The sequence below is a fragment of the Egretta garzetta genome, unplaced genomic scaffold, assembly GCF_000687185.1.
Source record: "Egretta garzetta isolate BGI_Z169 unplaced genomic scaffold, ASM68718v1 scaffold257, whole genome shotgun sequence".
Lineage (NCBI taxonomy): Eukaryota > Metazoa > Chordata > Aves > Pelecaniformes > Ardeidae > Egretta > Egretta garzetta.
The window spans coordinates 435,436-443,448 of record NW_009260344.1 but is presented as its reverse complement, the minus strand read 5'-3'; positions in this window follow the sequence as shown (position 1 = coordinate 443,448).

The following is an 8,013-nucleotide window of genomic DNA, read 5'->3' as shown; positions in this document are numbered from 1 at the left end:
ACATACCAGCAGATGGGAGTTCAGCGTTGAAAGCTATAACAGGGGGAAAGTATACGGGAAAAGAGTTTAACTTTACATACTGGAGTTCCTGCCGATCAAGAGGGAAATCTTGGCTGTCGCCATTTTCAAATCAGTCAGGAGATAAAACTATGTCAGGGGTTATTAGGAAAGGAATAAAGAATAAGGGAGGCAACATTGTTATACCTCACTATGAATCCATGCTGCTCCTATAGACTCTCTGTATCTTCCATTTCCAAAATGATACTGTAGCAATAGAAGAAAGGTACCAGAAAGGGAAGAAAACCGTGATCAAAGATTCAGAAAAAATTCTCTAGATTGAGAAATTAAATACCTTATGACCCCTCGGCATAGGAAAGATTCTTTTCATGAGGGTAGTAGAGTCTGTAACCTTATGAATGGCCTAGAGAAGATGACTAGGGCATGACTGTACACTTTTTCTCATAACAAGAGCTACCAGACAGAAAACTTTAAAATAGAGAAAAGCAGGTAACAACACAAATGAATAATGGAGCTCCCTGCCATGAGATGTTGTATCAGGAATAGTGTGACCAGCAGGAGCAGGGAAGTGATCGTGCCCCTGTACTCGGTGCTGGTGAGGCCACACCTTGGATACTGTGTTCAGTTTTGGGCCCCTCACTATAAGAAAGATGTTGCGTTGCTGGAACATGTCCAGAGGAGAGCAACCAAGCTGGTGAGGGGTCTGGAGCGCAAGTCATATGAGGAGCGGCTGAGGGAACAGGGGTTATTTAGCCTGGAGAAGAGGAGGCTGAGGGGAGACCTGATCGCCCTCTACAACTGCCTGACAGGAGGCTGTAGTGAGGAGGGGGTCGGCCTCTTCTCCCTGGTAACAGATGATAGGATGAGGGGGAATGGTTTGAAGTTGCGCCAGGGCAGGTTTAGGCTAGACATTAGGAAAAACTTCTTCACTGAAAGGGTTGTCAGGCTCTGGAATGGGCTGCCCAGGGAGGTGGTCAAGTCCCCATCCCTGGAGGTATTTAAAAGAAGGCTAGATGAGGTGCTTAGGGACATGGTTTAGTGGTGGGATGGCAGGGTTAGGTTAAAGGTTGGACTCGATGATCTCAAAGGTCTTTTCCAACCAAAGTGATTCTATGATTCTATGTTGTGGCGGCCAAAAAAAAATTTTTTTTTCATTTAAAAAATTGACAAATTCATGGGAGAATTGTTCATACAACAGCAACATGTTAGAAATAACTTGCTTCTAGCTTCCCAATGTCAATCTATAGTCTTTACTAAGACAACTTAAAAAGAGTATTAAGTTTTGATAGATTAGAGTACTAGAAGAGAAAAAATAACAGGACTCTGGAGAGCCCACTAAGGAGTAATGAAAATGAAAGAGAGAAAGTCAGGCTTTAAGCTTCACGTACAGTGTCTGAAGAGTGAAATAATCAAATAGTCAGATGGGTCCCATCCCTTTTCATGTGGTTTTATACTGGCATCAGGAACAGAATTTCTCTGAATGAGAAGAAATAAGCTGTCAGAATCTGCTCTTTTGACTTAGATGAGGACAGGATTAAACACTCATATTATTGAATTGATATCATACTTACAGCTGAATTGGCACAGTACCATTTAGAAACTTTTTTTTTAAAGTTTAAATAATATATATTTGCATGCTAAAGGTTTATTTACCTACAGTTCAGAAACAAAACTGTGCATCCATTTTTGAATTGGGCAGAAATGCTGTGTGTCTGACAATGAAGATTTTTATTTGGGTTTACTTACCCTTGGGTAAATGGGATGTGGCTGAAGGGATTTTGTTCAAGTAATGGTGGGCTGGTAGGGAACACTGCACTAGACCTTGTGAGCTACAGAGCTGGGTATTTGGGCTGCTAGTGAGCTGTGGCTCGTATTTCACCCTTGTCTTTAGCGCTTGCTGCAGGGTGGGATTTCCTGGGCCAAAAAGGTTGGTTAATCACAACTGAAGAGTATGTAGTTGGAACAGAGGTTGAACTACGACTGTGTTACTCATCTGTATTCCAAGATCTCTCCTCTTCCTCTGCCAAAATATTTGTTGAGATCAAAAGAAAAAATGCTAATTCTTTCCAATAAATAAGTCTTAAGACATCCTTGGGGCATAACACAGATAACCTGTTCTGAATTGTCCCCACTCTGGTGCCCTGTGCCTCGTGCCTCGGCTGCTCTCTGAGGCTCTGCAGCCCTTCACCCTCCAGAGCTGGGCTGAAGGGCTGCTCTGAAGCCCCAGCAGCAGCCTGCTGGGCAAGAGTGAGGTGTTAAGGGGCTGCCTGAAGCCATGCTGGGGCCCTCAGCCCTGCCTCATCACTGCGGGCTGGCAACCTGGACTCTCAGCAGACCCAAGTGACCTCCCTCAGACCTGCTCTGACCCTCTTGCTTGGGTGCTGTGGGTCTGCGCCGAGTGGGTAGGAGTCCTGCCCCACTGTCACCCTTGGCTCCCTGCTCACCCTGCTGCTCTCTGACAGGGTGCTAGACCCTGGCGAGAGAAATAAGCACAGCTGAACCCCATGGGCCTGAGGAGTCACCTTCTGCTGGAACAGCATATGGAGGTCCACCAGCAATAACCCTGAGCAGCCTTGACCTTCCTGGGAGACTGCCTAGGTAACGGACTCCCTATATCAGGCTCCTCCTCATCCCTCCCCTACAGCTCCACAAGGTATAAGAGGCTTGTTCTGCAGGCTGCCCTCCATATTTTCTTGCACTTCATAAATGACTCACCGGCTGTTCCACCTTCCCGCTACACTTTCCATCAAGAATTCTACAATCAAGATTTAAAATGGTCTGCCTAACTCTTTATGGCATGAGACTGCTTATGAGGTCCTGAACCAAACCTGCCTTTCCAATACAGGAATTTACACGCCCCAGCAGTTCTTTGGAAACAGTTTTTAGCACTAAAAATATTTCAAAAAAAAAAAAAAAAAATCCTACCCATGTCCTTGGCTTATCCGTGGAAGAACAAGTCCCGGCTTGAGCAGAGTACTCAGAAAGTAGAGCAGAAAGGACTGGGCATTGTTCTGAAATGAGAACCCATAGTCAGGATGACTCAGTGTGCAGAAAGGAACTATAATTATATCTGTGGGTTTTCATCCACTGATTTAGCTATTTCATGTTTATACATTTTGCCCAGAAAGCCTCTTTTCTGTAAGGCCTTGTTAAGGATATTTACAACACTCATATTCTGACATTCTTCTACTGTGCTGAAGGAGAAATGCACATTTTCCTGTTAAAAAATGTCCTTGTGTAGTCCAGGACTGGCATTTTCCCCACCTGTAATTGTGTTTGCTCTACCAGATGAGTTTCTAATGTGCTTTCAAACTGTGTGGGGACCATACCCCTACAAAACATTGGGGTTTTCTGTGTTTCTACCAAAATTTGACAAGTGGTGGAAAGGGTGTCCCTTCTACAAAGCTCATGCTGGAGCCTTTCTTCCTCTCGAGGCGCCATGGGTAACCCTGCAGCCGCGCATGTACGCCAGCAAAGGAAGATTTCGTAGCTTCAGAAGCACACAGATTGCCTTCTACAACTAGACTCAGCTGTGCATTTCAGTTCTGGTTCAACAAGCCACCTTGTCAGAAAATGATTTTGTCTGTTACAGAAGCAGAGTTTGAAGTTCAAACAATGACATTCTGCATTAGGTCTCGTGAATGCTGAAGGGAAAAAAAAAAAAGGCTATTAAATTACATTCCCCAAAGAAAAATCCAGTATTTTGCTATGTTTGTATAAAACATGCTGTTCTATATATACTACACTTCCTGCAGTGATGTACTTTGTATCTTTCATAGAAAATCGCGGGGGCTTGAGATTCTTGTTATTAGGAGAAAATTCACTGTCGTCTCGTAGTACCGAGAATCATAATGGATAAACCGGGATGAGGCAGGGAATGGAAGAAACGTCTCGAGTGTTGTATGCCCTTTATTAATCATGAGCAGAATATAAGTGCCTGAAAGTATTTTAGTACTCCAGGCAGACAATTAAAATTAGATGGGGACCTAGAGCTCATTAAGAAACATGAGATTGATTATACTGCACTGTGCCTCTGCCCCTGAAGAGCATCATTTCATTAAATCTTGCTTTTTATAAACCTTTCTCTTAGCCCCCTGTCACACAAACCAAACATACGCCAACAGAAGAAAACATGCCTTCTCCCCCTTCTTCTCACATTTCACGTTTTATAATGGAGACATCAGTTTTTATCTCAGATTAATGTCTATGTACACAGCGGACTAGTAAAATCTCCAGACTAAATGGATCCATTAAGGGTGACCCTGTAATCATTATGAGAGGCTCTAACCTATAACTATGTCCCCAGACAGTACATGTCATCACAGATCTAAAATGTTTGCTTGCAGGCTACACTCATCCCGGCAGAAAAAGTTGCACTGTATCTCACTGATAACTGCTAAGTTATATAACTTATGTATCATAATATATGTTATGTTAGTGCTTGTGCAATCAATCAACTGCACTACTTCTTCACTATTTTAATTGAAGAATTCTCACATTTAACCCTTCATTAATCTCATGATCTACCAGAAGCTACCTGTAAAATCTTGTGTTGACAGAAGTGTATTGTATTCATCCGTTTAACACAAAAGCATATGGATTCCTGCAAGTTTCAGTTGTCACTCTAGGATGTCAGTAACGTGAAAATCATTGCGATAAGATGGGTTTTTTAGGGTACAGCTTCATGTTGCGCTTGCTTAATCCAATTTAACTGTGGTCTGCTGCCAAAGTGCTGATCCTGCTCTTCCTTTCTCCTAGCTCTGGCTCCCGTCCTTGCATTAGCAATCACATGCCTGCATGGTGATTTGCATCAGTTCACTGATCCCATGGGAAATGCATCCACATCCTGCCGGATTAGTCTCCCGTGGCAGCAGTCTCTGGGCGTCACGCAGCAGGGACGCCGTGTGTGTGGGAGGGAGGCAGGGAGGGAGGCCAGCACACCCCGCTCACTGGTAGCTTGCAGTTAGCTCAGATGAGCTAGAAGGTGAAACTCCATCCAGAATGTCCTGTATGGAGTGGGATGGTGGCTCCAGCTCTTTCATACCAAAAAATCCACCTTCTCAGCTTCTGTGCTCCCGCTCACCATTTAAACCCAGAGCTGCATATCCAGGGCAGTCGGTCTTTGCAGAGCAGGTACAGAAGCAAACAGTGGAGGGACGACTTTGCTGACACCAAACCTCTTTGCTCAGAGACCCTCAGTACTTAGGAACACCAGCCTGCAGCTTTCCCAGCCCCAAAATTTAACACCCAAGAGTGAAAAGCCAGAAATCACAGGTAGCCCTAAAACTCTTGAATTTGTTATTTTGGGAGGGTTTCTATTAGGAAAATAAATTACAGGTCATAAGCTGGTTTCTAGCATTTGAACCTACCTTCATCCCCACCAATTATGTGTGGGACAGTTACAGCCTGTAATAGCTGTGCCCCCACAAAAATGCAGGTCCAAAAATGCGTGTGCCTTCCCACCCTCCCCATCATTCCCATCCCACAGTCTTCTAAAAGTAGTTACCCGGTAAGTTCCTGTAGCGCTTGCAGTGCTCTGACACACTCCAGCCATCTTCCACCTCCTCCTGCAAACCTCCTTCCATTCACAAAAATCTGCTGCAACCTCCCACTTGCACCAGACCTTTGGCTAGATCCCAAAGCCTCGCGCTCCTTTGGCACCTACAGCTGCCAGCTTGGTTTTCCTCCCATCTTTTTCATGAGAGCAGGCTTCCTGGGGATTTTGGACTGAGCATATCTCTTCTTCCAGCTGAGATGGTGGGTACCTGACACTTTTTACTTGCAAGGAAGAGCAGATTTTGCTGCTCCACATCAGCGCCGGTGTTCTGCCCTGCTCAGAAGTAAATTTACAGGGGAGTTATGGGCTGTAGGCTCTTATTAACACTGCAACAGAGTAACAAAGCTGCACAGGCTTACATCCCACCATCTCCTGATAGCAGAGGGATTTGCCTCAGCACCATAGCTGCTTGTAGGAATTATCAGAGGGAACTGCAGGAGGCCACAAATCTACATTTATGTTCAGATGAGGCTTAAGTGAGAAATACACAGATAAGCCCCCAAATCTTCTGCGAAGAATTATCTGTACTGAGTCTGTATCTTATGAATACCACAAGAAACACAGAGATGACCCTGCTAGATGCTTTGTACACACACTTGAGCTAAATGCAAATTTCTGCTACACTCAGCATGCGGAACTCACCTAGACAGCCTGTTCTTCCTGGATCAGGTTCTAGTTTCTTATCTCAATACTGCCACTGTTTTACACATCTGCCCTCAGTTCTGCTCATTCTGCTTCTTGCACCTAGCATATATGCTGCTCCCAACTGCACCTCCCTCCCAAACTCCCTTGGTGCAAATCATGACCTTCCCTGCTCTGCTCTTGAGAAGCTCTCCAGTGCCGATGCACCACCCACCTGGATCAGATATGGAAAGGTGCTGTGGTTATGTGCACTGAGGGGCTCAGGCAAAGCATACAGATATCAGTGGAAAGGTCTCATCAACTTCACCGGACTTTTGATTTCTGCTGTTTCTTGGTAGTATATACGCTCCTCAGCCCCTGGCACATCTTCCTTTCTCACTTGTATAGAGGCTGGTGCTATAGCTGCTGACTTATTTCCATCAGCTGTTTTCTCAAAGAATGTAATACGGTTCTATACTTGCATTTATTTGTATTTATGAAAGTAAAATAAAAGTTCCTTATTACAGCTTAAGGTTTTACCATGTGTTTTTATATCATTCTTCCAGCAGAAACACAAGGCCATGTCGTTATGTTCTGGCTGTTAAACAAAGAAAGAAGCACTTTCAAAATATGCATGTCTGTGATTTTTATATACATGAAGTGTTTGTATTTGATGAGTTGGGTGTTTAACCAACTTCTGTAGAGATTATTTTTAAAGCATTTCAGTTTGCCTTTAAAATTAAATTCCCGGCTTCCAAGAAGCCCATGTGAGGATGAGGGTGCAGCATCATTAGGGGTTGTAACTGCTCAAAGACTGCCCCTTCCAGCAGCCACCTCCTTCTTCAGCACTGGCATCATTTCGTATTCACTTAAGCTGAGCTGAAAACCACACCTCTCCCTACAGCGATCCTGAGCTGAAGTTCCCTCTGCTTTCGGTAGGGCAGACACAGTGGAGGACAGAGCAGGGAGGAGCAGCTCTGGGGAGAGGGATCAGGGTGCAGCAGTCCTTGCATGCAGGTCCTTGGCCCCAACCTGAAGATCTGGTTAGAAGTGCCTCAGGAGTTGCCATCCAGTGACTCTCCTAACTCCTCCTATCCCAAAGCTTTGGCATCCAGCGTCCCAAACTCTCCCACGTCAGCCCTTCCCAAACTATTTCAGTTTGCTATGCCAGGCTAATCCAACTCTCTCCTCCTGGCAGTCCTGCCTCTCAAATCTTTTCCATCCAATTCACAGCTCACTGCAAATCCCTTCTGCTGTGAAGACCTTCTCAAGATCAGCTGCCTGAGGGGCCATCCAGACCCTGCTCACACTCCTCTGAGCCCTTGCAGCAGCAGCATCCACAGCCCCATGGGCTATGGAGGTTCCTTGCTGCCCTCCCAAGGACTGTAACAGCCCTATACCCAAAGCTCTTTTTTAAGCATGTCTGAGTTTGACCCTAAAGTTTGCAGGATAGCTCAAAAACCTGCTTCTGTGTGTGCTTGAGAAGAGGTCAGTGTGAAAAGAGCAGTGTTTAGGAGAGGTCTAAAACTGAACGTCATTCAGGAATGAGATGCTCTTCCAGCAGACTCCTTTGATGGACTGTATCTAGCCGGCATGGCCTCACCCAAGTGCCATCTCAGAGAGCTGGAGCCCCTACCAAATGTGGTGATGGTGGCTTTCTTCTTAAAGACAGGGGCTGGCCGAGTGGTTGTACAACAGATTGACAGTTTGGGAAGTCACTCAGGAGGCAGTGCATCCTTAACCTGTCAGGACCAAACGTAGATTCGGCCCAAATTCTGTATCTACCTAAAAATAATCTTTTGCTGGAGTGTCTGTAC